Source organism: Homarus americanus, unplaced genomic scaffold (genome assembly GCF_018991925.1).
Source record: "Homarus americanus isolate GMGI-L3 unplaced genomic scaffold, GMGI_Hamer_2.0 scaffold18703, whole genome shotgun sequence".
NCBI classification, from domain to species: domain Eukaryota; kingdom Metazoa; phylum Arthropoda; class Malacostraca; order Decapoda; family Nephropidae; genus Homarus; species Homarus americanus.
The window spans coordinates 9,912,198-9,932,809 of record NW_024749779.1 but is presented as its reverse complement, the minus strand read 5'-3'; positions in this window follow the sequence as shown (position 1 = coordinate 9,932,809).

Sequence of the window (20,612 nt, the reverse complement as noted above, 5' to 3'; positions counted from 1 at the left end):
AAGAACTTGCGAAATTCCTTGTCACGGTTACGGTACCAGGCAAATGTTGTTCCTGGTGCTAAGACATTGTGTTCGCAAAGCCGTGATCCTAGTAGTTGAGCTGACTCCTTAGACAAGCACAAGTCTCTTGTTAAATCATTCAACTCAGCTTGACTGAAGGGTATGGGCTCTTTTGCAGAAGCTGTGGGCAAGTATGTACTAGAAGCGCCAGTCTCTTCTATGTCTTCATCGATTATCATGTCCCTATAGTTTTCTGGTGGAGTTGGAATTGGTATTCCTGGTCCGTGAGGAACTGGTTTGATGGCTGAGGGTACATCTGGATACTTAACATGATGTTTGTTCTTCCAGTTTATACCTGAAATGTGAACGAAAGATTTAGTATCAAGATAGCATAACATATTAACTTACAGATATATTTAAGAATGCATGAACATACTGCATTTGATATATTAGTATTGATGTATTAGTATAACTCACCCTGAAGGTTTGTCATGCAGAAGTAACAGTCCGTGGTAAGATCTCTGCCTTCCCTCCATACCATAGGAATGCCAAATGGTAGACGTTGAATCTTCTTGTTGCTCCAGCGCCGCAGATTTTCAACACATGTTTTGCAGCACATGTGAGGGGCAAAAGCTTTATCTTGGTCTCCAAGTTTCATTCCAAAGTATGCATGATATAAGTTTTTCACTAGGGGAGTAATGGTGCACTGTCGGTCTGTCATTGTTACACAACCGCACACATAGCAAAACCTGTTCGGGTCGTTCTTGCACTTCCGATTCATGATTAAATGTACAACTCTGTAAGAAGAAAAAACAGGTGTGTATGTGATTAGAAATATGCGTGTGTGTGTGTGTAAGAGAGAGAGAGAGAGAGAGAGAGAGAGAGAGAGAGACGCACACACTCCCACTTTCTTGAAGTCTCGAGAGACACTGACTGAGGGTCTAGACTTTAGAGGCACATCTGGGTGGTTGCTAGTACATGCCATGTACCACCAGATGAAAAAGAAATTTAATTGTGAAAAAATATATGTAAAAAAACACGGACATATACTCTTTTCCTTTGCGTCACGGCGGACATTTAAATGGCCGGCGAGCACGTGGGTGTATTAAATGCATCGTAAGGGCATTAAAACTGACCGAAATCTTTTCTGTGAGGCTTGCCAATGTCTCGGATGATTTTTTTAATGAACGAATATGAGGACCCCATTTTGAGCGAAAAATGCCAATATTTTACCTGAATCTCCGCTTAAAATCCTATAGCACAAAATTCTGACCTGATTGAGCAAAATGGATAACATTTTTGAGATCAGCATGCAAAATACACCCAGAAAAGCTTAATAATACACAAACCTCAAAAACTATGCAGGGCAGTGTTATGCTTGAGTCAAGCTCAAACACAATTGTAACGACCCTTGGGCCTCTTGAGGGTGTAACAATATCACAAATTCACAAATTACACATTGTACTATAGGTCCAGGAATAGATCCCACCAAATTATCACCTCATTACTATGGGGTATATTGAAATACATGCAGTAGTTTTAATAACAGAATATATTAACAAATAAACAATAAAATAAATATGTCAGTATGTACCAAAATAAACAAATACAAGTTAAATCTGATCAAATAAATGACTCAACCGAGTGACAAACTAATGAACACAAAAGTAAAGACTTATTTAGTCTAGAAACTACGATGAACAACGTGGTCTATCCACTATACGAAACCTCATAAATAAGTAAGTTATTTTCCGTGGAACTCCAAAATATGATTGACAATAATCTTTCACAAATAATACTTTACTTGGTGTTATAAAAGTCGAGCAAGGTCTACACGTTATACCACTAGAAACATACTGTACAATAAGAAAGGGGATACTCTGTACTTAACTAAACACTGCCAGGCCCATACTAAAGTAAACAAAGCGAGCGGACGCGGCAGAAATGACATCACAAACAAAAGACGTTCACCTTGCGAATCCACAACCAACGATGGAACGCTCACTTGTAACATCTCCCAGCTTAATTTAAAAGTTTAAGAAGCTCTGAATAAACTTTTACTCAACACGAGATAGTATCGGCAATAATATTATCACAGCCCTTTATGTGTTTGAAGTCTATATTATAGGGTTTGAAGAGCTAATGACCACCGTAACAGTCGTTGATTCTTATTTCTCATATTATGAACAAACTGAAGTAGATTATGATATGTATAAACTATCACTGGGTAAGGTGATCCACTTACATAAACCTCAAAATTTTCCAAAGCTAACAAAAGGGCCAATGCTTCTTTTTCTATTGTGGCATATCCACGTTGATGATTTTTCAGTTTGGCCGAGAAATAACAGTTCGGGTGCAATATTCCATCTTTTCCTTTTTGCATTAACACAGCACCAACTCCTGTGTCACACGCATCCGATTGTATCACAAACTGTTTCTTAAAGTCTGGGAGTTGCACTACAGGTGCCGTCGCCAACAACTCACGAACCTTTTCGAATGCTGTCTGGCATTCATCAGTCCACACAAACTTTTTTTTTGGGCTGACCAAATCTGTCATGGGAGTGACCACCCTGGCAAAATGTTTACAAAACCTCCTGTAGAATCCAACCATCCCGAGAAATCTTCTGAGAGCCTTTCGATTGTGAGGTGTGGGTAGACTGAGAATATCGACAACCTTGGCATCAATTGTAGCAATTTTCCTTTGTCCAATGACAAGACCAAGGAAGATTAAGGTGGCATGTCCGAATTCACTCTTGGGTAGGTTTACGGTGAAGTTGAACTCTGCTAGACGATTGAAGAGTTCACGGAGTCGGCCAATGTGTTGTACCCATGTATCACCAACGACGACCAGATCATCTAGATAGGCGTACACTCCAGGCAGGCCTGACGTCACTATATGCATTAGGGTGTGTCATAGGAGGGAAGATCAGCTAAAACTAATGGCCTATCACTTTTTTGGTAGATTTTAGTGTATATAAACAGAAAATAATTTCAGTTTCAATATTTTGCAACCTTTTGCTAGGTAAATTTTAGCGTGAAATTTATCGAAAATCTAACGTACAGTTGCATTAGTGCATTACAATTAAATAGTGAACATTGCTTTCTGACTTTATTCTTTAACAACCCAACTAACAATATTTTTTTCTGTTTCAGATTCTGATGCATTTATAAGTTGATAATATTTGCGATGGCTGCTTGTGTCAGGACGAGGAACCAAAAATCCAGCCATCTCAGTCACTATCTTGGGTCTGGGAGAGAGCTCCTGAAGTCGGAGTTGCCTACATTGAGAGATGCTTTGAGATGCGGTGTTTTAATCAGGCAAATCAGTGAAAAGAACCAAAGAACTTACACAAACAAAGACATTGCCAGTGATATGACCAAAGCTGTCTTGGCACAGTACACTCTGGCTAACGCTCAGTTCAAGCCTCCAGTCATAACAAGTCAGAAGAAGATTAGTGAGAGACTGCTAGCCAGTTGGGAAAAGGCAAGAGATATCTCTCTTGGGATAGGAAAACTTGCAGTTAAGGACAGCTTTGCCAAGCAACTGGACCAGTTATTTGACATAATTACTTGCAAGTGCCCAATTGTTCTCTGTCCTGAGTTTGGATGCGATCGTGACTGTAAATCCGAGGCCCACATCTCCTGTATTTGCAAGCGTGAACTGAAGATTCCTGTGATCGAACTGGCATTTGTCAAAGCACAGAGAGAGAAGACTGGCAGTATAGGGGCTCTCATGATTTCTAGCCAAGATATTCCGGAGTCCAAGAGACAGGAGGCTGCCACAGAGAGACAGAAGAGGAGAAGAGTTGCCGAGGAAAAGAGACTTGAGAAGGCCCAGGGTGAGGTAAAAAAGGCCGATGATTGGAGTCAAGCTGATTCAGAGTTTAATGACTTCCCCATGGCTGATCCGAGTGCTGACCAGGAGAATGGTGACTTTGTCCCTAACCCAGAAAATAATGATCCCAAACCTTCCAGGCATAACATTCGAAATAGGAAAGATATCCCGAGCATAGCTCTGGCCAGCATGCGACACCACACTGGTCTCAGAGAAACTGCAGAGATAGCAACAGCTGCCTGGATTGACGGTGGTTTGATAACACCTGATGATGTTCACCTGGTGATAGATCATAACAAAGTAAGGAGAGCTCAGGAGAAACTTGTCAGTAACCTAGAAGAGGAGTTTGATAAGGGGATAAGAAAATGGAATCAATTGTTTGTTCTTTGATGGGAGAAAGGATGACACTAAAGTGTTCATGAAAGTTGGAGATTCTGACAAGTTGTTCCCTGCCATGGTGAAGAAGGAACACTACTCCTGCTGCAGTGAACCTGGAGGGAAGTATTTGTGGCATTTCACTCCAGAGAAAGATGACATCAGGAAACCAGCTGAGATAGTGGCAGATAACATTGTGAACTGGCTCAGAGAGAGGAACGTAGACCAGACCCTGCAGGCCATTGGAGGGGACAGCACCAACACGAACACAGGGTGGCAAGGGGGGTCATACAGTGGATAGAGCGGAAGATTGGGAGGAAGCTGGTCTGGATTGTTTGTGACCTCCACACCAACGAGTTGCCACTCAGACATCTGATCCAGGAGCTGGATGGCAAGACTCTTTCAAACAACAGATGGTCTGGTCCTCTTGGCAAGATGCTGGACTCTGCCACTGAGTTAGAAATAAATCCGAGCTTTGAAAAAATCACAGTTGGCCCTCCACTCGTTGAACTTGCACATACTGTCATTGACGACCTGAGTACTGACCAGTACTATGGTTACATGATTTGCAGTGCCATCAAAACTGGGGTCATGCCTGATAGACTTGCTTACCTGCAGATAGGTCCAGTTTCACATTCTAGGTGGCTCACAACGGCTCTCAGGTTCTGCAGAATTTGGGTCGCTCATCATAAACTGAAAGGGAACCAGCTTCACAACCTGAGACTTATTGTCCAATTCATCGTGAGTGTCTACTTGCCAAATTGGTTCAACACCAAGGTCAAGTCATCGTTCTCCGAAGGTCCGAGGCATGTTCTCTTCCAGCTTGAGCTCCTGAGGAGTCAGCCAAGGAAGGTTGTTCAGATTGTGGAGCAGACTGTGAGGAGATCTTCCTGGTATGCTCATCCCGAGCAGTTCTGCAGACAATGCTCTGCAATGGGATGAGGAGGAGAAGAGTGGCAGTCAAAAAGATCTTGGATATGAGACTTATGAGAGGATCTGGGCATGACGAATCAGTTGGTGACGATTCCTTCAGGGTCAGGAAGACTCCTGAAGTCAATCTAGGTGCCAAGACCCTCACTGATCTCATAGATCTGGATAACATCCAGGCTGGCAGTGAGCCCCCTCTTACCTGCAGCCTCACCAATGTTCAAGTCAGAGCTTTCCTGGACAACCCCATGCATGTCCCTGCCTGGCCCTCGCACACCCAGAGTATAGAGCGTTGTGTACAGCAAGTGAGCGAGGCCAGCAGTCACGTGTACAGCCAGGAGAGGAGGGAAGGCTACATCCGAGCTCAGGTGGTCAGCATGGAGGTGATGAGTAGAAACAGAAGCAAGAAAGACATGTTCTCTATGGTGTGCAGCAACACCGGGTCGTAGTAGTAAAACCGGTTTTTGTATTTGATGATTTTGTTTTCTAAAGGAATATTAAATTTAATAAATGTGTCAAGATCATTCGTTTCACTATTCTGGATCATTTTCATCCTAATAAATTAACCTGATACATTTACTTTACTTTAAATAAGCTATTTAGTGGTGTTGGTAAAAGTGTGGGAATAGTGAATTTTCATAAGATTTCAGTTAAAATTTACCTAGCAAAAAATAAAAACTTTTCAAATCTGAAGATATCACATGATTCTGCACATAGAACTGCAGCATTAATACCATGGGCCGATTTTTCAAACTCCCAAAAAAAAATTCGCCTCCGTATGACACACCCTAATATGCATCGCTCGCTGAAATGTTGCTGGTGCTCCTTTGAGGCCGAAGGGCATAATTTTGTATTGCCACAGCCCCTCCACAGTGACAAAAGCTGAAATCTGCTTTGCTTCTTCCGAGAGTTTGATTTGGTAGTAGCCTTTCAGAAGATCCAGCTCGGTGACAAATGATGCTTGACCCGCACTATCGATGATGTCGTCGATGCGCGGCAATGGACATGCATCAGCACGTGTCCCCAGGTTGACCTTCCTGTAGTCAGTACACATGCGGACACTTCCGTCGGGTTTAGGCACCAGCACACAGGGTGACGCCCATGCACTACTGCTCCTCTCCACTAGGTCATGTTCCAACAGATACTCCACCTCCTGCTTCAGCTTCTCCCGCTTATCAGGGCTCATTCGGTAGGGTGCTTGCTTGATGGGAGATGTGCCAGGCAGCAGTACCAGGTCGTGGCTTGAACTCCTGCAGCAGTTGCACCACATCCTGAGGTTGCTGTTGTGAAAGATGGGATACTTTAGAGGTAGGGTCACACAATATACTGGAATTACAGGTTTTTATGGGGATACCCACTTGGAAATCAGTGTCTGGGACCACCTCCTCTCCTGTTACCGAACAAACCACTTCACTCCTACCAAAATACGGTTTCAACCTATTGATATGAGTCAAACTCTCCAATTTTCTCTTGTCTGCAGTTGCTATGACATAGTTGAGGTCATTTAATTTCTTAACTATAGTGAATGGACGCTCATATTTAGCTTGAAGGGGATTTCTCTAAATTCTCTAGCTTGACAATGCTCATCATATTGCTTTTCATTTTCTCCTGTACTTCTGACAGATTTTCACGAGCAATCTCACCTACTCTCTTCAGTTTCTCTTTAAACTTCTCTACATACACTGACACAGGGACTTTTATTTGATTGCTTATCCAACTTTCCTTCAACACATTCATAGGACCTCTTATAGCATGACCAAAAATCATTTCAAAGGGACTGAATTCTAGGGAATCTTGGGGACTCTCTCTTATGGCAAACAACATAAGTGGTACTCCTTCATCTCAATCCTTATCAGACTCCATACAGTATTTCTTAAGCATTGATTTAAAAGTCTAGTGGAACCTCTCTAGGGCACCTTGGGTTTGAGGGTGGTACGCAGAAGCTAAGTATTGTTTACTACCCACTTCATTCATCACCTGCTGGAAAAGGAAAGAAGTGAAGTTAGTACCCTGATCCGACTGTACAATTCTAGGAATGCCATATTTAGTGAAGAAGTTAGTCAGAGCCTTTACCACATGCTTTCTTTGATGTTTCGCAATGGTAAAGCCTCTGGGTACCTGGTGGTAGTACACATGATTGTTAACAAATATTGGTGGCTACATCGAGTTTTTGGAAGAGGACCTACACAATCAATTATAACCCTGTTAAATGGCTCATCTACCACAGGAATGGGTTTTAGGGAAGCAGGTTTTATGACCTGATCAGGTTTACCAGCCATCTGACATTCATGGCAAGTTCTACAGTATCTGGCAACATCACCTTTCATTCCAGGCCAGTAAAAATGCGACAAAATCTTTTTGTATGTTTTCCTGACTCCTAAATGTCCTCCCAAAAAGTCGTGTGCTAATTTCAAGATTTCTCCCCTGTGACAACTGGGAATCACAACCTGATGCACAACATTCCACTCATCAGCAGGATCAGATACAGATCTGAACTTCCTCATTAGTAACCCTGACTCCATGTAGTAACAAACAGGCAAGCGAGCCGCTTCTTCCATATCCACAGCCTTCCTACATAGTTCAGCTATTTCGGAGTCACTCTGCTGATCATCTATCAGTTTTTCCCTAGGGACAGGTACTTTCTAAATGGTAATGTTGTCACCAGAAAAGAGATCAGCTTCAGATTTTGGGGAATGAATGTTAACTGAATCTTTAGCTTCACTCACATCTCTCCCACCAATGTCACTATCAAATGAATCATCCTGACTGTCAAACAGATTCTCAATGCCTAAATCATTTTCATCATTGCCAGGTGCACTACTATCTGCAATACAGAGCTTAGGGTCAACTGAAGGAACGGTCTGTACCTTATTCCGAAGAGTCTGGCTCCTTGTAACTGCACATAAAGGAAATATATCAGGGTATTCTTCTTCAATTAAACCAGTATTATTCTCCTCTGTAGGAGTCGAAGATACCACAGGATCTGGCACCACGCTGGCTCCTGCAATATCATTCCCCAGCAAAAAAGTAACCCCTGTCACAGGAAGAGAATCTTGAACACCAATAGTCACCCAACCAATCACAGAAGGAGTTCTTAAAAACACCCTACACAAAGGAACAGTGATCACTCCACCGACACCCTTAAGCACCAAATGCTCTCCAGTATAGGAATCTTCCACGCAGGGAACAGATCCTTTCAACAGAATGCTGTGAGAAGCACCAGTGTCACACAAAATCTTCGCAGGGTACTGATCACCTGATTCCTCAACTGCAACTGAACCATCAAACATGAAAGGTTCAAAAGAATCCTCCTTTGGGCGATTTATCACTAAAGTTTTGTCAAACTTCTCCAGAGGTTCGAATGAGAGCACTGGCTCTTCCTTCTTTGCTTCCAGTTTAGGACAATTCGCAAACACATGACCTGGTTTCTTACAGTAAAAACAGACAAATGCTTTAGTCTTGGCATAGGTCTTGGAAAGCTCACCTGAGTTTCCACGAAAATTTACTTTACTAGAAGAAGCAGTACTACTATCCTGCCTACCACCCTTTTCCTTGGTTATAAAACCCTTTCCACCTGAATGATTTTGAGATTTAACAGGATGCATTTTGTGAGTAAGGGCATAGATATCAGCTAATGCAGTAGCTTTATGAACATTACTAACATCTCTCTCTCCTAAGTACAATTGTATATCTCTTGAAGTGGCTCTTTTGAACTGTTCTAAAATCATCAACTCAACAAGTTCCTCAAAAGTTTCTACCTTGCAAGACTTTATCCACCTTCCACACATTTTACTCAATGAATAAACAAATTCTATATACGACTGTGCATCAGTCTTTCTCATAGTCCTAAATTTCACTCTATATGTTTCAGGAATGAGTTCATATGCCTTAAGAATTTCTTCTTTCACTAACTTATAACTACGACAAACTTCACTTGACAAAGACAGAAATGCTGAACGAGCTTACCCAGTGAATACACTTTGAATCATAGCAATCCACGACTCTTCAGGCCACTGAAAAGACTTTGCAATCTTCTCAAACTGCATGAAAAACTCTTCTGGATCCTCCTCGTCAAAAGCAGGCATAAGTCTCAAATGTTTTGTCACATCAAACAATTTTGTCTCAGATTCTAAAGACAATGCCTGTAAGTCTTTTCTTCTACTGCTAACCTGTGCTAACGCTAATTCATGCTGCCTTTCACGCTCTCTTTCCCTTTCTTCTCTTTCCTTCAAAGCCAACTCATGCAACTTATCCTTTTCTCGTTCTAGCCTTCCATGCTCCAATTCTAGCTTTCTTATCTCTACAGCTTCTCTGGGGTCAAATGAACGCAAAGTCAGTGCCCCTTTCGGTAGCATCTGTTCATTTACAAGCTCAGTTAATACTCCTTTTTTAATTTCAGACTTTGATTACGTCGATACTCAATCTCATATGTATCGGCAAGTTTTATCCAATCATCCTTTCTTAACACACTGTCTTTCAACATTTCTACGGATGGATTTTCAACAAACTCCTCCACATTAAACGTAGCCATGATTAAACAATAAAGATTCCCTATATTTAAATATTCCCAATAGATAATGAGTGAAAAGGGATCAATCCTGGCAAGGTCGCCAAATTTGTTACGACCCTTGGGCCTCTTAAGGGTGTAACAATATCACAAATTCACAAATTACACTTTGTACTATAGGTCCAGGAATAGATCCCACCAAATTATTACCTCATTACTATGGGGTATATTGAAATACATGCAGTAGTTTTAATAAAAGAATATATTAACAAATAAACAATACAATAAATATATCAGTATGTACACAAATATACAAATACAAGTTAAATCTGATCAAATAAATGACTCAACCGAGTGACAAAATAATGAACACAAAAGTAAAGACTTATTTAGTCTAGAAACTACGATGAACAACGTGGTCTATCCACCACACGAAACCTCATAAATAAGTAAGTTATTTTCCGTGGAACTCCAAAATATGATTAACAATAATCTTTCACAAATAATAATTTACTTGGTGTTATAAAAGTCGAGCAAGGTTTACACGTTATACCACTAGAAACATACTGTACAATAAGAAAAGAGATACTCTGTACTTAACACTGTCGGGCCCATACTACAGTAAACAAAGCGAGCGGACGCGGCAGAAATGACGTCACAAACAAAAGACGTTCACGTTGCGAATCCACAATCAACGATGGAACGCTCACTTGTAACAACAATATATGGTTCAGAGACAATATACTCCACTGTTTTCGTGATGGTATCCCAGGCCAGACTTGCAAAGGGATGACACACGGACACGTACTGAACAAGTCAGTTCAGCAGCTCGGTCCAGCGCCTGTCAAACAGACAGGGACTGAACCTGTGAAATCTAAAATAATCCGTAAAAAAAAAAAAAAATTAGCACCAGAGTATGTAAATATTAAAATTATATTGTCGTTATGATTAAACAAAATGACAAAAAAAGAATGAAAATTCTCTTCTGCCAAGTCAAAATAAGCAACACAAGTTTTGTTTAATTCAGATTACCAACATTATTTGGAAACGTACAATTTATAACAGCTCGCCGTGGCTCCCTTGGGGACCATGGCCCCCAGGTTGAAAACCACTGGCTTAGAGTATTGCCCCTACGAATATAATACCAAGTCAAAGTAATTAATTGGCCACGCTACCAAACTTCCTTACTTTACAATCCTACAAGTATAAACTCTTCTTTTATCTTCTATTCGAGTTTTGACTTGTTACACCCTCCCGCCAAGACCAAAGCTTCCATAACAAAGAACTGATGACACATATAGACAGTAATATCATGTGTAGTATCTAATATAGCCCATGAGGCGATAATGCAATATCACAGTTTACAAACAATAACCTCATAGATACTGGTATCTAAGCTTTTCTACTGGCTTGGTTTGATCTGACAAAACTTACTATATCAATATAAAATATAATTTACTTGCAAAGGCCAAATTAAATAAACACATTGAGAAAGTACGTCCGCTACTTACAAAACGCATATATATATATATATATATATATATATATATATATATATATATATATATATATATATATATATATATATATATATATATATATATATATATATATATATATATATATATATATATATATACACTTTTACGTACTTCAGTACTTTCTAATACTTTTTAATAACTTTATTTTTTTTTTCATTTTCATAACTCGTTATAAATATTTTTTTGCATTACTCCCTGAGTGAGCAACGTAGTGGGTTTCATACAGTGAGTGAAGTGATAAATATTCCTATATAAAGACCCTCTTCTAAAATTTGGGGTATCAAACAGGAAATTAGTGACTCAGACTTTGATAGTTAGCCATCTAAAAATTCGCAGGAGCAAGTGGCAACTGATAGCGAGGAAGAATTGCCACAAATTAGCCAAATACAGTTAACACCTACCGACGCTAGTGCTTTAACTAACACAACAAAAATGGCATCAGGTGGTTTTGCTAACCCACTCACTTCATCGGTCTGTCAAACTGTAAAGATACTTCCAAATAGCATTAAGGTATAAGAGTTTACTGCAGAGGATCCAGATTATACTACTTTAGCATTTTTGCTTCATTGCGAAGATGTATTGAGAAATAATAATGTCACTAACGATGTAAATAAAATCTAATACGTCCGAAGCCTCATCAAGACCGGTAGTAGTGCAGCTAGAGCTATCTATGCTTCAGCCATCGATGAAGAAACTGATGATTATCCAACGTTTAGGAAACAATTCATCTCCTTTTTGGGTCAAGTACCAGAGGAGGTCCGCTTACTTGGGTTTTCCAGATGGCAGAGCGTACACGTGACAAATGACGAGCAAGACGCCTAGATTTTTGCTGGACACACTAAGATAGACCTCATATCTTATATGGAATCCTCAGATTGGTTCGAAGACAATGAAAACTTGTCTAAAGAAAATTTCTACAGGATTATTGAGTACCTTCAGTTTATCTTGTCATCAAATAAACCCTTTCGCAAGAAAGCCCAAAAGAAAGACTTTAAAGTAGCTTGTAGACTACGTGGAGGAAATTTCTGAACCTGCAGAACGTACTCCTAGGGCTCTGTCAGTGGCACCAGTCACCAGCTCTAAGGAACAACCATGAACCGTCACCGGAACCAAACCCAAAAAGATACCTTTTTGCAAAGTCTGCTGGTTTGCAGAACAAGCAGATAAGTACCCTTCCAGCTTGTGGCAAGATCGAGGAAAAGGATCCTCGCAGGACTTTAAAAATTGAAATCGTCCTGCTAAACCAAAAACTCCAAAGGGACATTATTACACAGGAAATAAAATGTCTCCAAACACTAAAGGCACTCCAAATAAATGGTGTATAGTACATCAGTCTCCATACCACAAAACAGAACATTGAAGAAATATACAGCGTATGAGGCAAGAAATTGAAATTTGACGGGAGACAAGTACACAGCATTCGGGGGAAGAGGCGAGCGTCCAGCAACCCGATCTAGGATAGCGTCAACAGTTCAACAAAACAACGCTTCCATCACCGGCTCATTAATCGCCGCGTTAAACAAAGTGGAAGTGTTGACCGTACCAGCGAGGATAGGTAACCATCAATTATCCGTAGATATAGATACGGGGGCCTGTGCCAATGTTATCTCATTAACGTCGTTCAATGAACTAAACCAGCGATTTCCTCCAAATAAGTGGCCAATAAAACCTACAGACATTCCTCTGTCCGGTGTGTCGGGAATCCAATTAGATATTGAGGGAGTGATAACACTACCAATCCTTTTTCTATGTCCAGTAAAGCGTTTCTGGCAGATTTCTACATAGTCAAGGCATTTTCTTTGCAAGCGGAAGGGTTACTTGGTCTGGCCACTCTAAGACAGAATAACATTAACGTTCAGCCACGAAATCAAACAATCACGGTAGTAGGTAGTAGGCAGCTATCGAACAGGGAGGTACTACCGCCTGGGAAGATATTGGAAGCATAATTTATTGTCTAATGTTAGACCCTGATACCATACGGCATTACAAAAATTGTGACCAAGTCCCAGGTTGCTGATCTGACTTTCTGCCTCATTTACATACAATTGCAGGGTCTTAATTGTTGTCTTACTTTGACAACACAACTTACATAAATCGTTTCTCACTATTGATCTTTTTTTAATTTTTGTATTTGTTTATGGTTCTTTATTATTATTATTATTATTATTATTATTGTTGTTGTTGTTGTTGTTGTTGTTGTTATTATTATTATTATTATTATTATTATTATTATTATTATTATTATTATTATTATTATTATTATGATTATTATTATTATTGTTGTTGTTATTATTATTATTATTATTATCATTATTATTATTATTATTATTATTATTATTATTATTATTATTATTATTATTATTATTATTATTATTATTATTATTATTATTATTATTATTATTATTATTATTATTTTTATTATTATTATTATTATTATTATTATTATTATTATTATTATTATTATTATTATTATTATTATTATTATTATTATTATTATTATCATCATCGGTATTGTTGTTATTATTTTAGTGTTATTATTATTTAATTTATAATTTTGTATTTGTTATTGTAAATTTTATTTACTATGAACTAATTATAATTATTATTCTTATTATTATAACATTTTCGCCACCAAGCCCGATGTAGGTCAGTGACCTGTGCCCTGGTGGGCTAATCCCAATTAAAAAAAAAAAATTAAAACATATCACGCCACGCAAACTTCACATCCATTGCTTACTTCAGGTGTTCGTGTAAAAACTGCCTCAACAGGTACGGGGGAGTCCTTGGCATAGAAGCAATAAGTTATGGAATTGCTCCCTGAAACTCCACCTAGTAGCTCAAAGGACATTTCTGATGAAAGCAGCACGAACTAGATTCTAACGCCTGCTGTGCTAACTGGTGTACAAAGGTTACATAGCCAGGAACTAACTAGAGTCACTGTACGTTTGCTAAATGTGAGTGAAGGAACAGATGTTGTCTGTCTGAGTTAAAGTTCAAGAGTGAAAGGCCTGTCACTTGACTCTACCTTAAACACTGTTAGATCAGGTAGTCTCACAGATGTCTTCGTTCTCAATAGAACTGGGGGCCCCATAACCTTAAGAAAGAGATGTTGATTAGGTAATTCCTTTGTTTACGACAAAGCGGTTGTCGTAGAGCCAATAGAAATACCAATAGGCAGTATAACACAGGGGGAATCGAACGAAAAATCACATATTGTAGATAAAGTAGCGTTAAAAGATCCACATGCGAAATTAGTCGATCATCCTCAAGGCAAAGGTGATCTTTTAGAATTACTAGCCGAGTTCAAGGAAATATAGCATTACCTGGAGAACCTCTAGGTAAAACAACGTTGGCAAACCATCATATTCCACTCAAGCCGGATACTAACGCAATCTACATCCCAGCATATAGGCCACCCCACAACATAAGGACAGTAGTCCAACAGGTAGTACAAGACAAGGTGGACCAACGGGTAATCCAACCTTCCTCTTCACCATGGAACCCGCCATTATTCCTAGTTCCCAAGAAGGGTGGAGGATGGAGACCAGTCATATTTTTTCGACGAATCAACCAGGCAACTGCACCAGACAGGTTTCCAATGCCTGTCCTAACTGAATTACTACAGTCTCTAGAAAAAGACAACACCGTCTTCAGTAACTTAGATTTACTTAGCGGGTACTGGCAAATTCCTTTACATGAGGAATCCCGCGAGGTAATAGCGTTTAGTACAGCAATGGGACATTTCGAATTCTTAAGAATGCAATTTGGCCTAAAAAAATACGCCATTAACATTCCAAAGAATGATAAATACTTTGCTTGCTGGAATGGCAGGTAACACAGTCGATTCCTATCTAGATGTTCTTATCGTAGAATCAAAGATGTACAAAGCCATTTAAAGAAACTACAAGAAGTTTTCACAGAGCTGCAAATAGCTGGATTGAAAGTGAAACTTTCCAAATGTGAATTTCACAAATCCAAAATCCAATTTCTTGGACACGTAGTGGATGGCAATAGTATACGCACAATCGATTGCAAGGTTAAGGCGATGAAGCAATTCCCTTGTCCCAAGAACGTGGATCAACTTCGTAGTTTCCTAGGATTTTCAGGATACTACCGTTCTTTCATTAAAGGTTAGGCAAATTAGCCTCACCACTCACAAAACTTCTCAAAAAGGATGTAGAGTTTACATGAAAGAAAGAACAAGGGGACAGTTTTAATGCCCCAAAGAGCGCCTCAACGAACGCTCCAGTGTTGGCATTTCCTGACTACACAAAACCATTTACCATGTGTACTTATGTATCACGCCTAGGTTTAGGGGCGGTGCTCATGCAAACTAATCATCGACGAAAATGGCGTACAATAGGATACGCCTGTCGCACCCTCAACGATCCAAAAACACGTTATTCAGCGACTCACATAGAAACATTAGCTGTAGTGTGGGAACTATTTTATGGGATGAACTTTTCAGGGAGTTTAGTGCGCTGGTATCTGACCACACCGGAGTTCGCACCCGATTTCAAGTATTTGCCGGGCCATGCGAACGTGGTAGCTCAGTAGCTATCTAGACACATAGCTCCTGTCCCGCCACTACCTTGTCACAGTTAAAGGATGAACAGTTACACGATCCATTGTGGTCCAAGGTTATATATACCTTAGAATCAGGAGATGAGGTAAATTTGCGCAAATTACCTCTACCACTCTCACAGTTTGAGCTGTGGTACGACATACTACAGTAGGGTGTGTCATACGGAGGCGAATTTTTTTTGTTTGAGTTTGAAAAATCGGCCCATGGTATTAATGATATAGTTCTATGTGCAGAATCATGTGATATCTTCAGATTTGAAAAGTTTTCATTTTTTGCTAGGTAAATTTTAACTTGAAATCTTATGAAAATTCAGTATTCCCACTCTTTTACCAACACCACTAAATAGCTTATTTAAAGTAAAGTAAATGTATCAGGTTAATTTATTAGGATGAAAATGATCCAGAATAGTGAAACGAATGATCTTGACACATTTATTAAATTTAATATTCCTTTAGAAAACAAAATCATCAAATACAAAAACCGGTTTTACTACTACGACCCGGTGTTGCTGCACACCATAGAGAACATGTCTTTCTTGCTTCTGTTTCTACTCATCACCTCCCTGCTGACCACCTGAGCTCGGATGTAGCCTTCCCTCCTCTCCTGGCTGTACACGTGACTGCTGGCCTCGCTCACTTGCTGTACACAACGCTCTATACTCTGGGTGTGCGAGGGCCAGGCAGGGACATGCATGGGGTTGTCCAGGAAAGCTCTGACTTGAACATTGGTGAGGCTGCAGGTAAGAGGGGGCTCACTGCCAGCCTGGATGTTATCCAGATCTATGAGATCAGTGAGGGTCTTGGCACCTAGATTGACTTCAGGAGTCTTCCTGACCCTGAAGGAATCGTCACCAACTGATTCGTCATGCCCAGATCCTCTCATAAGTCTCATATCCAAGATCTTTTTGACTGCCACTCTTCTCTCCTCCTCATCCTTACTGCAGAGCATTGTCTGCAGAACTGCCTCGGGATGAGACATAACAGGAAGATCTCCTCACAGTCTGCTCCACAATCTGAACAACCTTCCTTGGCTGACTCTCAGGAGCTCAAGCTGGAAGAGAACATGCCTCGGACCTTCGGAGAACGATGACTTGACCTTGGTGTTGAACCAATTTGGCAAGTAGACACTCACTATGAATTGGACAATAAGTCTCAGGTTGTGAAGCTGGTTCCCTTTCAGTTTATGATGAGCGACCCAAATTCTGCAGAACCTGAGAGCCGTTGTGAGCCACCTAGAATGTGAGACTGGACGTATTTGCAGGTAAGCAAGTCTATCATGCATGACCCCAGTTTTGATGGCACTGCAAATCATGTAACCATAGTACTGGTCAGTACTCAGGTCGTCAATGACAGTATGTGCAAGCTCAACGAGTGGAGGGCCAACTGTGATTTTTTCAAAGCTCGGATTTATTTCTAACTCAGTGGCAGAGTCCAGCATCTTACCAAGAGGACCAGACCATCTGTTGTTTGAAAGAGTCTTGCCATCCAGCTCCTGGATCAGATGTCTGAGTGGCAACTCGTTGGTGTGGAGGTCACAAACAATCCAGACCAGCTTTCTCCCAATCTTCCGCTCTATCCACTGTATGACCCCCCCTTGCCACCCTGTGTTCGTGTTGGTGCTGTCCCCTCCAATGGCCTGCAGGGTCTGGTCTACGTTCCTCTCTCTGAGCCAGTTCACAATGTTATCTGCCACTATCTCAGCTGGTTTCCTGATGTCATCTTTCTCTGGAGTGAAATGCCACAAATACTTCCCTCCTGGTTCACTGCAGCAGGAGTAGTGTTCCTCCTTCACCATGGCAGGGAACAACTTGTCAGAATCTCCAACTTTCATGAACACTTTAGTGTCATCCCTTTCCCATCAAAGAACAAACAATTGATTCCATTTTCTCTTATCCCTTATCAAACTCCTCTTCTAGGTTACTGACAAGTTTCTCCTGAGCTCTCCTTACTTTGTTATGATCTATCACCAGGTGAACATCATCAGGTGTTATCAAACCACCGTCAATCCAGGCAGCTGTTGCTATCTCTGCAGTTTCTCTGAGACCAGTGTGGTGTCGCATGCTGGCCAGAGCTATGCTCGGGATATCTTTCCTATTTCGAATCTTATGCCTGGAAGGTTTGGGATCATTATTTTCTGGGTTAGGGACAAAGTCACCATTCTCCTGGTCAGCACTCGGATCAGCCATGGGGAAGTCATTAAACTCTGAATCAGCTTGACTCCAATCATCGGCCTTTTTTACCTCACCCTGGGCCTTCTCAAGTCTCTTTTCCTCGGCAACTCTTCTCCTCTTCTGTCTCTCTGTGGCAGCCTCCTGTCTCTTGGACTCCGGAATATCTTGGCTAGAAATCATGAGAGCCCCTATACTGCCAGTCTTCTCTCTCTGTGCTTTGACAAATGCCAGTTCGATCACAGGAATCTTCAGTTCACGCTTGCAAATACAGGAGATGTGGGCCTCGGATTTACAGTCACGATCGCATCCAAACTCAGGACAGAGAACAATTGGGCACTTGCAAGTAATTATGTCAAATAACTGGTCCAGTTGCTTGGCAAAGCTGTCCTTAACTGCAAGTTTTCCTCTCCCAAGAGAGATATCTCTTGCCTTTTCCCAACTGGCTAGCAGTCTCTCACTAATCTTCTTCTGACTTGTTATGACTGGAGGCTTGAACTGAGCGTTAGCCAGAGTGTACTGTGCCAAGACAGCTTTGGTCATATCACTGGCAATGTCTTTGTTTGTGTAAGTTCTTTGGTTCTTTTCACTGATTTGCCTGATTAAAACACCGTATCTCAAAGCATCTCTCAATGTAGGCAACTCCGACTTCAGGAGCTCTCTCCCAGACCCAAGATAGTGACTGAGATGGCTGGATTTTTGGTTCCTCGTCCTGACACAAGCAGCCATCGCAAATATTATCAACTTATAAATGCATCAGAATCTGAAACAGAAAAAAATATTGTTAGTTGGGTTGTTAAAGAATGAAGTCAGAAAGCAATGTTCACTATTTAATTGTAATGCACTAATGCAGCTGTACGTTAGATTTTCGATAAATTTCACGCTAAAATTTACCTAGCAAAAGGTTGCAAAATATTGAAACTGAAATTATTTTCTGTTTATATACACTAAAATCTACCAAAAAAGTGATGGGCCATTAGTTTTAGCTGATCTTCCCTCCTATGACACACCCTAGAGTGACAGCACCATTTGCATTACATAAATATTCACCTAAATGTATAATACCAAATTATTCACTAAGTTATTCAACAATGACTCAGTACTCGCTCATGTTATACATGCTGAGCCCATCACTTCATCAGGAGTCAGGCAAGGTCAAGCCACTAAGCTCAACAGCCTGCCGGCTGGCTTCTCTTCTCACTGTCACAGAGATCAGACTTTTATTACAAATTACCCAGTCAACAGCTCACTTAAGTGTTCTCATATATATAAGTGCACTCAAGACACTTCCCCTGATAGAGAAGGCATAATATACTCTCAACCGAACTAAGTACCTGTGAAACTATATTTTTTCTAGAATAAAGAAAAACAAACCCAGCAAAGTGTTTATTTCAACCCAGCTACTTAAGAGTTCCAGAACTAATTTAAAACAATTAATGTAATACCAAAAGAGCTATTACAGCTCAGCCACCACCAACCGAGTCCTTGCGTTTTAAATCGTAGGTATACCTATCCATATTACAATAATGTGTGCTTTATCTAAACAATAATATATCTTTGGTATATTTTTTCAATGCCTTTTTGAGAGTTTTTTTGGAAACTATTGTGTACCTAGAGGACATTTACTTGTGTATATGTATGTTTAGATAAATAAAAAATAAATAAAAATAAATAAATAAATAAAAAATGAAAATAATAAATAGTAAAATAAATAAATATTGAAGTGATAACCGTGGTAACATTATGAGATGTACTTATTACTACCATGCTATTGTACTATTCCAGATGATACTAAATGTTACATAATACTTCCTTGAGATAAATGTATAGTATATATCAGGTGCCTCAACGAGAGCTCAGGTTCTCAACTGGCTCAGCCATGTTAATATTGTCATTATTATCCACTTTTATCGATATTTTTCTGGCTAAAGAAAATGTTTCAATTCAATTCAATTCAATTCAATAGAGTTATAGGCTTAGCGTTAGTATGCTGCATGCAGATCATTTAAGCACGTGAGGCTGCTAAGTGTTTTCGAACTTTCTGTGGATGCTTGTGAAAACAATGATTTGCTTCTTGGCATAGTCAACCAAGCTGTACACAGGTTGTGGGACTCCTGCTAGTTGATCATAGGGCAAGCGTTTATCGGTACCATAGATTATGTAATATGGATGCTGCTACTCGTGGAAGCCAGTCCTCCCAGGAACTGTGCATCTGATTCACCAGGTGTTGCAGAATCTCAAGAATTTTACGATTTGTATGCTCGACCAATCCATTTGAGGATGGATGGAAGGTGGATGTGAAGGTTTGTGTGATGTCGTATTGTTGACATATTGCTGTAAAGAGTTGATTCTTAAATTCTGCCTCGCTATCTGAGAGTATCACCCTAGATGTAGAAAAAGGACAAATCAGATGAGTGACTAGTTCATGAGACACTGCTTCGGCAGACTTGTTCTGCAATGGTGCTAGTACCACGAATCTGGAGAAGTGGTCAATGTGCACAAGTATGTACTTAAGGCCTTGGTGGCTTGTTGGGAGTTGCAATAAATCGATTGTAACAGTATCCCGTGGACGTTCCGGTTTTGGGTATGCTGAGATTGGAGCGGGATCCATCGTTGTTCCCTTGTGTTTTGCACAAGATAGACACTTAGCAATGTGATGCTCGATGTCGATCCTC